The 8970-nt window shown below is 39.1% G+C and overlaps 2 long non-coding RNA genes across 2 annotated transcripts in view; one reads left to right on the top strand and one right to left on the bottom strand.

Annotated features, from left to right (window-relative positions):
• LOC147753702 (uncharacterized) overlaps window positions 1-8964 on the bottom strand; it is a 14237-nt gene extending 5273 nt beyond the window's left edge. Inside the window, exon 1 of the long non-coding RNA XR_015310401.1 lies at window positions 6434-8964. This is a non-coding gene — a long non-coding RNA (uncharacterized LOC147753702). The remainder of the gene's footprint in view (window positions 1-6433) is intronic.
• Window positions 2823-8970, top strand: part of LOC111259009 (uncharacterized) — an 11281-nt gene continuing 5133 nt past the window's right edge. The window contains exon 1 of the long non-coding RNA XR_002679362.2: window positions 2823-4300. This is a non-coding gene — a long non-coding RNA (uncharacterized LOC111259009). The remainder of the gene's footprint in view (window positions 4301-8970) is intronic.

The raw sequence follows: 8970 nt of genomic DNA, 5'->3' as shown, positions 1-8970 counted from the left end.
GAGCAACACCACACCAATTTTGTGTACATTTCAGATGTTCGTATAGAAACTTGTTTTCGATTAGAAACACTGCATTACCAAATGCTAGTCCAGCTGATTGTTGAGTGTTCACTGCAATACCCTAGTGAGTTGATTCTATAGTGACTGACGCAGCCGATAGCCACCTTTAATGATTCGATCCAAAGAGAACAGAAGATGAAAGCGTAATGATTGACACAAATGGAAATTTGGTAATGGATAATAATGAATGGGCTCATTTTCGATATGGATGTAATCAATGCGTATCTCTGTCTGTACGTTTGTACGACACAAGCGTATGTACGCGTTTTCCACTTTCATGTACTATCGTCTTGCCAAGATAGTAACGTACGGCAACACACACAACATCGTTACTGTAAATTAGTTAACTAATTTATTACCTTTTAGTTTTATCGTTGAGTACCACTGTGCAATACCATACAGACGAGGCGCTATCACACAAAAGCGATCGATTTTATGCCGCATCAACGCAAGTGAACGAGAGACATACAGGAATAATGTGCTCGTCAACAAACACGAAACAGGAACCAGTCTGCGCAAAGTAACGAACAAAAAACTAACCTCATGTGAATAAATGATATACCGATAATAACAATAATAATAATAATAATAATAGTAATAATAATAATAATAATAATAATAATAATAGTAATAATAAAATGGACGATAAATAAAACATTCCACGAGGCATAGATGATGGCGATCCTAAAGAGATTGTGTGTTCATTGCACGGACCTTGAGAGTAGCGTTTCGGAATCATCGAATCACTCTTAAGTAGGATCTCCTCGAGTACCTAATAAATACGCTAAGCAAATAGGCTCTAATTTGCGTTTCGTTCGCCATTTTGAATTGATAAATTTTGAATGAATCAATGAACGAAATTGATCTTTTCACGAACCATCAATCACGAATCAGCCCGAGAGTGTTTTATTCTGATACATATTGGAATTGATTTGACTGGCTTTTATAACTGTAACTGCTACTAAAGACTTTCGGTGGTCACCAACAACGTGATTTTGTCAACTTGGCAAAGAAAAATTGCGCGAACGGCGTTCCGCTTTTAGTCACCGTACTGTCAACAGCAACTCACTGCCGATTTCTGCGCCACGTTTTTTCCAAGAACATAACGAGACTGTATTGTTGAAAAGCAAATCTACCTCGGCCCTGAATTCGCGTCATCATCGTCCAGTATCCTGGCAGAAATCTGCGTTGATTTCTGTGCGGTCAGATATAACAAGGAGCCATTGTTTGGCGCCGTAGCTGAGGTTCCTTTGAAGTCGATAGGCTATAATAGTTTGTTTGGCTATAACTGGAACTCTCGATTCCTTGCAGACAGTGTAAATAAGCGCTATTGGCAGAATAGGTGCATGCTTTCAGGCCCATTCATTAGTATGGCACGTGATACGAGCAACATCTAACTGGCCTGTATTCTAATGAATTCTATTTCTTCTCTTTGTCAAAACGCTACCATTCTGATTCAAGCTACCGCAAAAGTTCATATGTACTCAACATAGAGGTGGCATCGAAGCATTTGCTATTTCGAAGACGCTAACCTTTGCAAGACGCCTTATAATAGTTGAACAATGAGCAGATGAAAAAAGTCTACCGTGTAGCTGAGCTTAAAGCAATGTTACGTTAACGCCATTGATTGGATCAGCATTGAATTAGATCAACGGTGTTATCGGGAACTAGAACGTCACTTACATTACGTAGTCTAAAGTTACGCATTTAAAATGGAACACGAATCTACTGACGAACAGTCATCTAGTCGTTTCAACAGAGTATACCACTAAATACAGAAAATGAATGCCACTTCGCACTCATACGAACCAGCTAAATATTTAATAAAACAAGTACAATGCTTATCTTTGCTAACTGTCGCTTACCAATATCTGATCTCCTCTCCCTTTTTTTTCGTACATTATATTTCTAGACAAATGCAAGTTAGAATCGTCTGAAATCAGCTGAATCAGCGGAATCACGATTAATCATTAAAAAATGGGTCATATAGCACGAACGCAAACTGATCACTCCGGGCTAAAACGACCATCCTCAGTAATCAGCTCAGTTGCTGGGGTTGATACGAGACAGTTGTTCGTCATATGGGGCCTCGTTTATCGACGGCTAGTGATGCACATTTGTCCATATGAATTCCAAGGGGTCCGCGCCCATTTGTATTTTGCTGCGCAAGCATAGAATCGCCTTACGCCTTGTTGTATGCAGTCAAAGCCGAAAATCAGCAGAGGTTGGCTTCCTTATAATCACGTTCTCTATCAGAAAGGATGTTTTTCTTCGATGGCCTGCTACCATATGCCAATGGGATCTCTACCACTTCAACAAGCAGCTTAACGGCTCTAACAGCCGGTGTAAAACCTCGATCAGGATTATCACGAAGCGATGTGATTTTTGATAGTAGCTATGAATTAAGTTATGGAAACTTTGTATAGATCAATACATTAATCAACCTAGATTAGATTGATGTATCTGCTAATACAGATTCCTGTGTCTGATACGATACGTGGTGGTTTTGATCATGAATAGAGCACTAATTTCGATTATTCATTTTGTTATTGATACTGAGTTGATACCGAGTGTACATAATGCATGTTGAATACATACACTTTGTAATTTGTCGAGAATGCCCCACGTGTTATATTGAAGCTGGTGAAGTCACAGCTAAGCAGATATTGCGTGGACAACTACAGAAAACTTTAGCGCAAATAAAAAAGAAAGATATGTTTGTCCTTACTATAGGCTTCTCTTTGCATCCTGCTCGAATTGGCACTAATTATTGGAAAATTTTATTTGATATCATACGTATAGATCGGAAGACCCGTATGATCCATTCCGTATGCTTGTTTGATATATACAAACGGTCAGAGATATCAGACGGTCAGAGGACGAAGCCTGTTCATGCAAATATTCTAGAACACGTATTGCTTCGGTTCCTGAACAGCTAAAGGAAGTCCAAGTTTATTTATACTAATTAAAGTAAACGTTTTCATAATAACTGCGATAAACTTTATTATAAATACGAGGCTTTTATTCGATGTTTCGACCCATAGAGAACTGAACAGAGGTACATATGATATTTGTTAGTCCAAGACGTACGAAGAGTTTCCATTTCAATATGTAGAAATAGCATATATATATATATATATATATATATAAACTGCATCTGTTCACGATGAACTACGATAAGTGTTCTTGGAGGCATTTGGTGTTACTACGGGCTGATCTTCGCAGAATGTCTAATAAAGTGGCGAATAAAATATCGTTACTAATTCTGCTTTCGAGAATTTCTGTAAACGTATTTGATTTTAGTCTATTGAAATCGGGAGAGCTCTACGTTCAGTGCGGCCTATTCTCTTAATGAAACGCAGTATCCAGGTAGATCTCGTCAAGGTACCCTGGACGAAACATGTAGCATCTTACGTTTAAAGACGAAGTTTGCGGCATCACAGCTAGAGGTATTATTAACTTCCACAGACAGGTATATTTTACGCTTGACAACAGAAAACAAACTATCATTCGCTGCTATACTGAGAATAAATACGTACAACCATTGACTTAATCTCAGTTATATAATGCAATGAAAGCAGTACATGTCCCCCATAGGAATAGAAATAGTAACAATAATAATTCAACAAGCAACAAGTATACAACAAACGACGCTCAAATTTCGAATAATAGTAAGCCATGTTTATAGTGTGCTCATTGAAGCAGGTTTACTCTTTTGAACTCAGTTGAACCCAACAACTAAAAAAAAACTCTAAATACAGTTCAGTTAAAAGAAGAGCATCCTTTTCCGCAGAGGCATGCTGGTCTTTTGGATCTATCTACCTATCTATCTATCTATCTCCAATCAACTATCCTTAACCATGATAGGGACAGCGCTACCTAAAATGAGGGCGTCTGGATCAGCCTCCTTGCCCACGACTTTCTTACAACGGTTTTAGCGGAGCAGCGCAGACAGCCAGGCGGGTTGCTGAGGCAGAATGTGTTATGGCTCGCGCCTGTCGTAAGTCGCCGGATGGGGAATCAAAGGTCGACTCAGCTTGACTAACTTCTACAGGGAAACGAGAGAAAAAAAGAAAATCTCTGGAGAGCGACTACGACAAAGGACAACCGAGCAATAATACATCGCTGTGATTGGCAGTCCCCTAAATCACGATGCGCTTAGAAACCTTCTAAGAAAACTGAATGATTACACCGATGTCGATTCGTGCTTGAGCCATACGCGAGACGTGTCTTATAGACAGTAAGTACAAAGATCCTCAGATTTGGTTTTAGTATTCGGATCAGCATTTAGTCCTTAACTAGTTGAGTGGCTTCAAGGAGGAGGACCCTTCTTGCAAATGAGAACGTCTACGTATTGAGACGCATTGGAAGGCCGAAATTATGCCATGATGGCTCAATTTCAATTCAAATAAAGGTCCGAACAACGCCATACATTGGTACATCGAGTTCTAGGTCAGTCTGATGCTCAGCAGATCCTCATATAGTGCGCAAAATCGACTGTTCCCAGAAATACATTCCCAGTGTCTAGTTCGTACAAAAGACAACCGTAAATCTCTATGCCTAGGCCTCAAGTAAAAGATCAACAGGTCATGTTGCTTAACCATAATACAAGAACTACCCATTTTCTGTTCTGTGTTAGGTGTGCTTGTTAACATATTCGTTGTTGGCTAGCAGGAACATCTCCAATTTTTTATGCTAGGAGAGCTTCTTTTCAGATGTGCCATTGCTTTACGTACGAAATTACATGTACTGTAAAAAATCTGCACATGGCCTTTAAATAAAGGCCATGGGCAGATTTTTTGCAAAAAACAAAACCTGACTGTTCGCGATTTTATCTATCCATCTAGAATACTATAAGCCTCCACTAGAGACGTCCTATGTATGCGTTCATAATTCATTCGAAATCAAAGAAGTTGATAGTTCGGTATATGGCAAACGTGCGCGCTAATTGGACAACATTAGCATCGAATCAGGACGACATTAACTACGACTGATTGGCTATTGATCAGTAAAATCTGAATCGATCAGGAACACATTGACGATGTAGCAGTCGACGGAAACGTCTATTCGAAATGATCGAAACAACTTTGCTGTGTGATTATTGCTGACCATCCAATCAACGTATTAATAACTTAACGACCGTGAAAGTTGTTGGCTCTGTGATCTTTGACCTAGCATTATAGATGAAGTACAATGATGAAGTATAAGAATGAACCGTGTAATCGATAAAGAGTCAAGTAGACATCTGAATTCCAGCATGCACATCAACATGCGAAATTGTTGGTGAAGATCAACAGGATCAAGCTTTTGTGTACCTATATTACAGCCAAAAGTTCAATATGCTGTGTTTTTTTATATAAAAAAAAAAAATAGCTATACCGCTATGTGGTATATGGTGGTAAATTTATTGAATAGTAGTAATATTACAGCACATGAACAATAGCAGCAATAGCAGTTCAAAGCACAATGACGGAAGCTAAAATGCTTTAAGGTTAAGGCTGTTTGACTCTAGAGGAGAAAGTCGTATTGCATTTAACACTTGCAAGTAGCCTATGCGCTTACTCAGTAAATCGGTTATAGCACGTCTTATCTCAACATTGAGTCATGGGGCAGGGAATAGACATGTAATGAGCCATAGTATTGAAGTCGATGATCGGTGGGGCTAGTATAACTGGTTAAAACCGTGCGCCCACTTCCCTAATGATCCGGTACGGTCTGCTTAAGTGTCAAATACAAATATTAGCGTCAGCAGTGAACCAAATGAGAAACCTGTGACTCTAATCGCGCAGTTAGGCATCAATAACAAATCAACGATAAGCTACGCTTGGGGCTATCAGTGCCAAATTGTAGCCCAAGACAGGTGGGCATATATCAGCGATTGTCTCATTACATTACCAGTACAGAAGCAGTTCTCGTGAAGATCAATAGTCTGGTCAGCTCAATTAAATTTGTCTGATGTTTAAATGGGCTGCTTATTTCTTTACAGTAAATACGTTTCTACCTGTACTACGGCGTAAGATAGACATTATGTACTGGTGGTGCAGTTATGTAAAGCACTTGATCTAGGGACATATTTAAGAGCTAAGTATCTAATGAATGTTATCAGCGAAGACTAACACATCCACGATGGCTACAGCTTACAACGTTAAAGCCCGTACTAGCTGATGCCATAACGTTCAATCTCGATCTTCTCGTACACAAAAGGGATCGGCTGAACTTTGTCCATCCAATCAATTAATACTCGATCAGTTTTAGGGCATAATCATGAGCTTACCTAACAAGAAAATAGACACTTACCATTAGCTAGTGGAAAACAAGAGATTCCTACGCCTCTTTTATCTATAAAATCTGTAAAGAGTAAACTAATGCTCACCTTAGCTGCCTTTTTTGAAATTTGTATTTCGCGTCATTGCTATGTAAAAGGGACACCCAAAGAAGAACCAATAGGGAAGCTTGTACATAAATGTGTGTCACGCATTACGGTTAGCCCAAAATCGGTATTTTCTCGCCTCTGACTTGAATGAATGAATTAGTAGAAGAAGAATGAACGAAATAGAAGGTTAGAAAAAAACAAGCTACGTTGGCTTACTAAAATATATACTGTCGGCGGTCCTCATACATGTTCATCCAATCAAACGGTCCATCTAATCAAAACGACTCAATTAATTTGTATTGGCCTAGTGGAATCGATAAGAAAAATCCACCGCTGTTGAATTTGATTTCGGCTCATTAATCCGTAGCATATCAAGCCAGCGATAGATCTTGCTTCTAATCTGATCAATGACATTCATGATAAAACCTAGACCATGGGGGTCAAAGTACCATTATAGTAGAATAACTTTTTTTTTGCAACAAACGATTTCTCATCAAATTCAAATTTACCCCAATCCGCCGTGTTTTTCCAAATGGAAAAGCTGCCAATACTATCAGTTTGGTGTATACGGCACAAACTTCGCATACTGTCGGGATGGTTGTATTGTGACTTCTTACTATTTGAGGTCCTCGTTTGTATGTATGCATTAATATCTCAATAAGTGCGTTCATTTCCGCCTATTGCAATTTAACTTGTCCATGATGCTAGGCCAAACTTGGTAAGCAAATGAGGCGTGTTACCAAGTGTTTTCGTCCGAAAACGCTACCAACGATAGCGGTAATAACGACAGCTCTAGAAAAAGCAACTTCCAGTTTTTATCTAACCAAAAATGTGCGTTTCGAAAAAAAACGCAAAACCCAAACTAATCATAACTATAATACAACCAATAATTTTCTCCATTTATTCCTTGTCTGGCGTATTTAACTGACGTGGCATTCCCAACAAACTGGAATATTCCGCCGAAATTTATAGATTTGAAAATGACAGTTTGTCCCGATTGGCTATACAAGTGCAGTATTCCGTCAAGATTCGTCCACGAAATCCAGTTAGCGATTATCTTTCAAATCTCAAGTGGGTCACCAGACGTGATTTTTAGGTGAGGTCATCGCGTTCTGATGAACACAGCGACAAATGGATACATTTACATTTCAATACGCTCTAATCACCAGGCGATTCGCTAGTGTGTTATGAAGATGTACAACGATTATCCACTTATGGAGATCGTTAAGATCACTCATAGATGATCCTTTTTAGTAGTAGTCTAATTTTTGAAAATGTTTTCTTGGCTATACAAACTCTACTTTGCACTATACAATTCTTCGCTTCTGTAAACGTCCATCGCTTGTATTGCTCTTAATACGATGACCTTGCCAGTATCATAGTTCGAACCGCCCTTAGTGCCAGCGCTCATGCACAGATATTTTTATGGTCGCTATCGCGTTTCTCCGTTCGACGGCAACGACCAGCACTTAAGAGAATAGACTTGCAGCCGGAAAAAGCGTGTCTAGTTATGACGAAACTTCTGCTTATATAGGCCAATTTGTGATTAACCGTGAATTTATCATTTCCCAAACTGCTGAGTTCTGTCTTATTATACTGTAAATCCAGCCCTCCCGGCCCCCTATCTAATACTTGGGCTTGTACGTGGTTTACGCAGTTCACGCTAAGTGCCAGAGTCACGTAGGTGTCGTTATTAGTCATTGCCACAGCAGCCCATGGTGGTTCATCAAACAGGGAAGAGTTCTGTATTTAGGGTAGGTTTAAACATAAAAAAAGCACATCTTCACAAAGTTCTATCGTCAGGGCAATTTACTTAGCAGAACTGATTAAAATCTGTCCTGTCGTTTTCGACAATATATAGTTTACCCTGTTCCTGTATACATGTACACTACATCAGTCGGTAAACAAATTACAATAAGGGTAGTTGTTTGCGCCGCAGGTTAGAAGACAGGCCCTCTATTCAACACTAACTGCATTCATCAAATGTTTTTACCTACACAATATTTCAACTATTATTATTTGAAGTGATTAGTTTCTAGTAGTCGAATTGTCTGTTGCTAGGTCGGATAAGTATTTCATCATATTTCCACATTTTTCACGTAAACGAAAGAACGACTATAAAATGCCTCTTAGAAATTGGACTGAGTATGTGTTGACAGTCATTAAGGAGAAAAAGAGCGTTAACATACCATATCTTTGATTTTACTGATATACGAGAACTTACAGAATGGCAGCTTATCCGGTTTCGGCATGACACGGTAAGCCAGGTACGCCTTAGGCGATTCCTCGCGTTCGAATAGCTACATGGTGTAAATAGTCGAGTAAAGAAATGGCTCGAAAACGCGGTTATTCCCAAGAAATCTAATAACTTCGAAATAACAAATAACTTATAACAACTTCTGAAAGTGCATAACGTCGTACAGCTCCACATTGAACGAGCACGATTCAGGGAAAACTACATCTAACTTCAGCTCACTTAGGTTTAGACCAGTTTATCTTGGCGTCTGATTTCGGTACTGCTGAATACGTATATATAA

The sequence above is a fragment of the Varroa jacobsoni genome, unplaced genomic scaffold (assembly GCF_002532875.2).
Source record: "Varroa jacobsoni isolate VJ856 unplaced genomic scaffold, vjacob_1.0 scaffold_285, whole genome shotgun sequence".
Lineage (NCBI taxonomy): Eukaryota > Metazoa > Arthropoda > Arachnida > Mesostigmata > Varroidae > Varroa > Varroa jacobsoni.
Note: the sequence above shows the minus strand (reverse complement) of the source record. Positions and strands in the feature narration are given on the sequence as shown.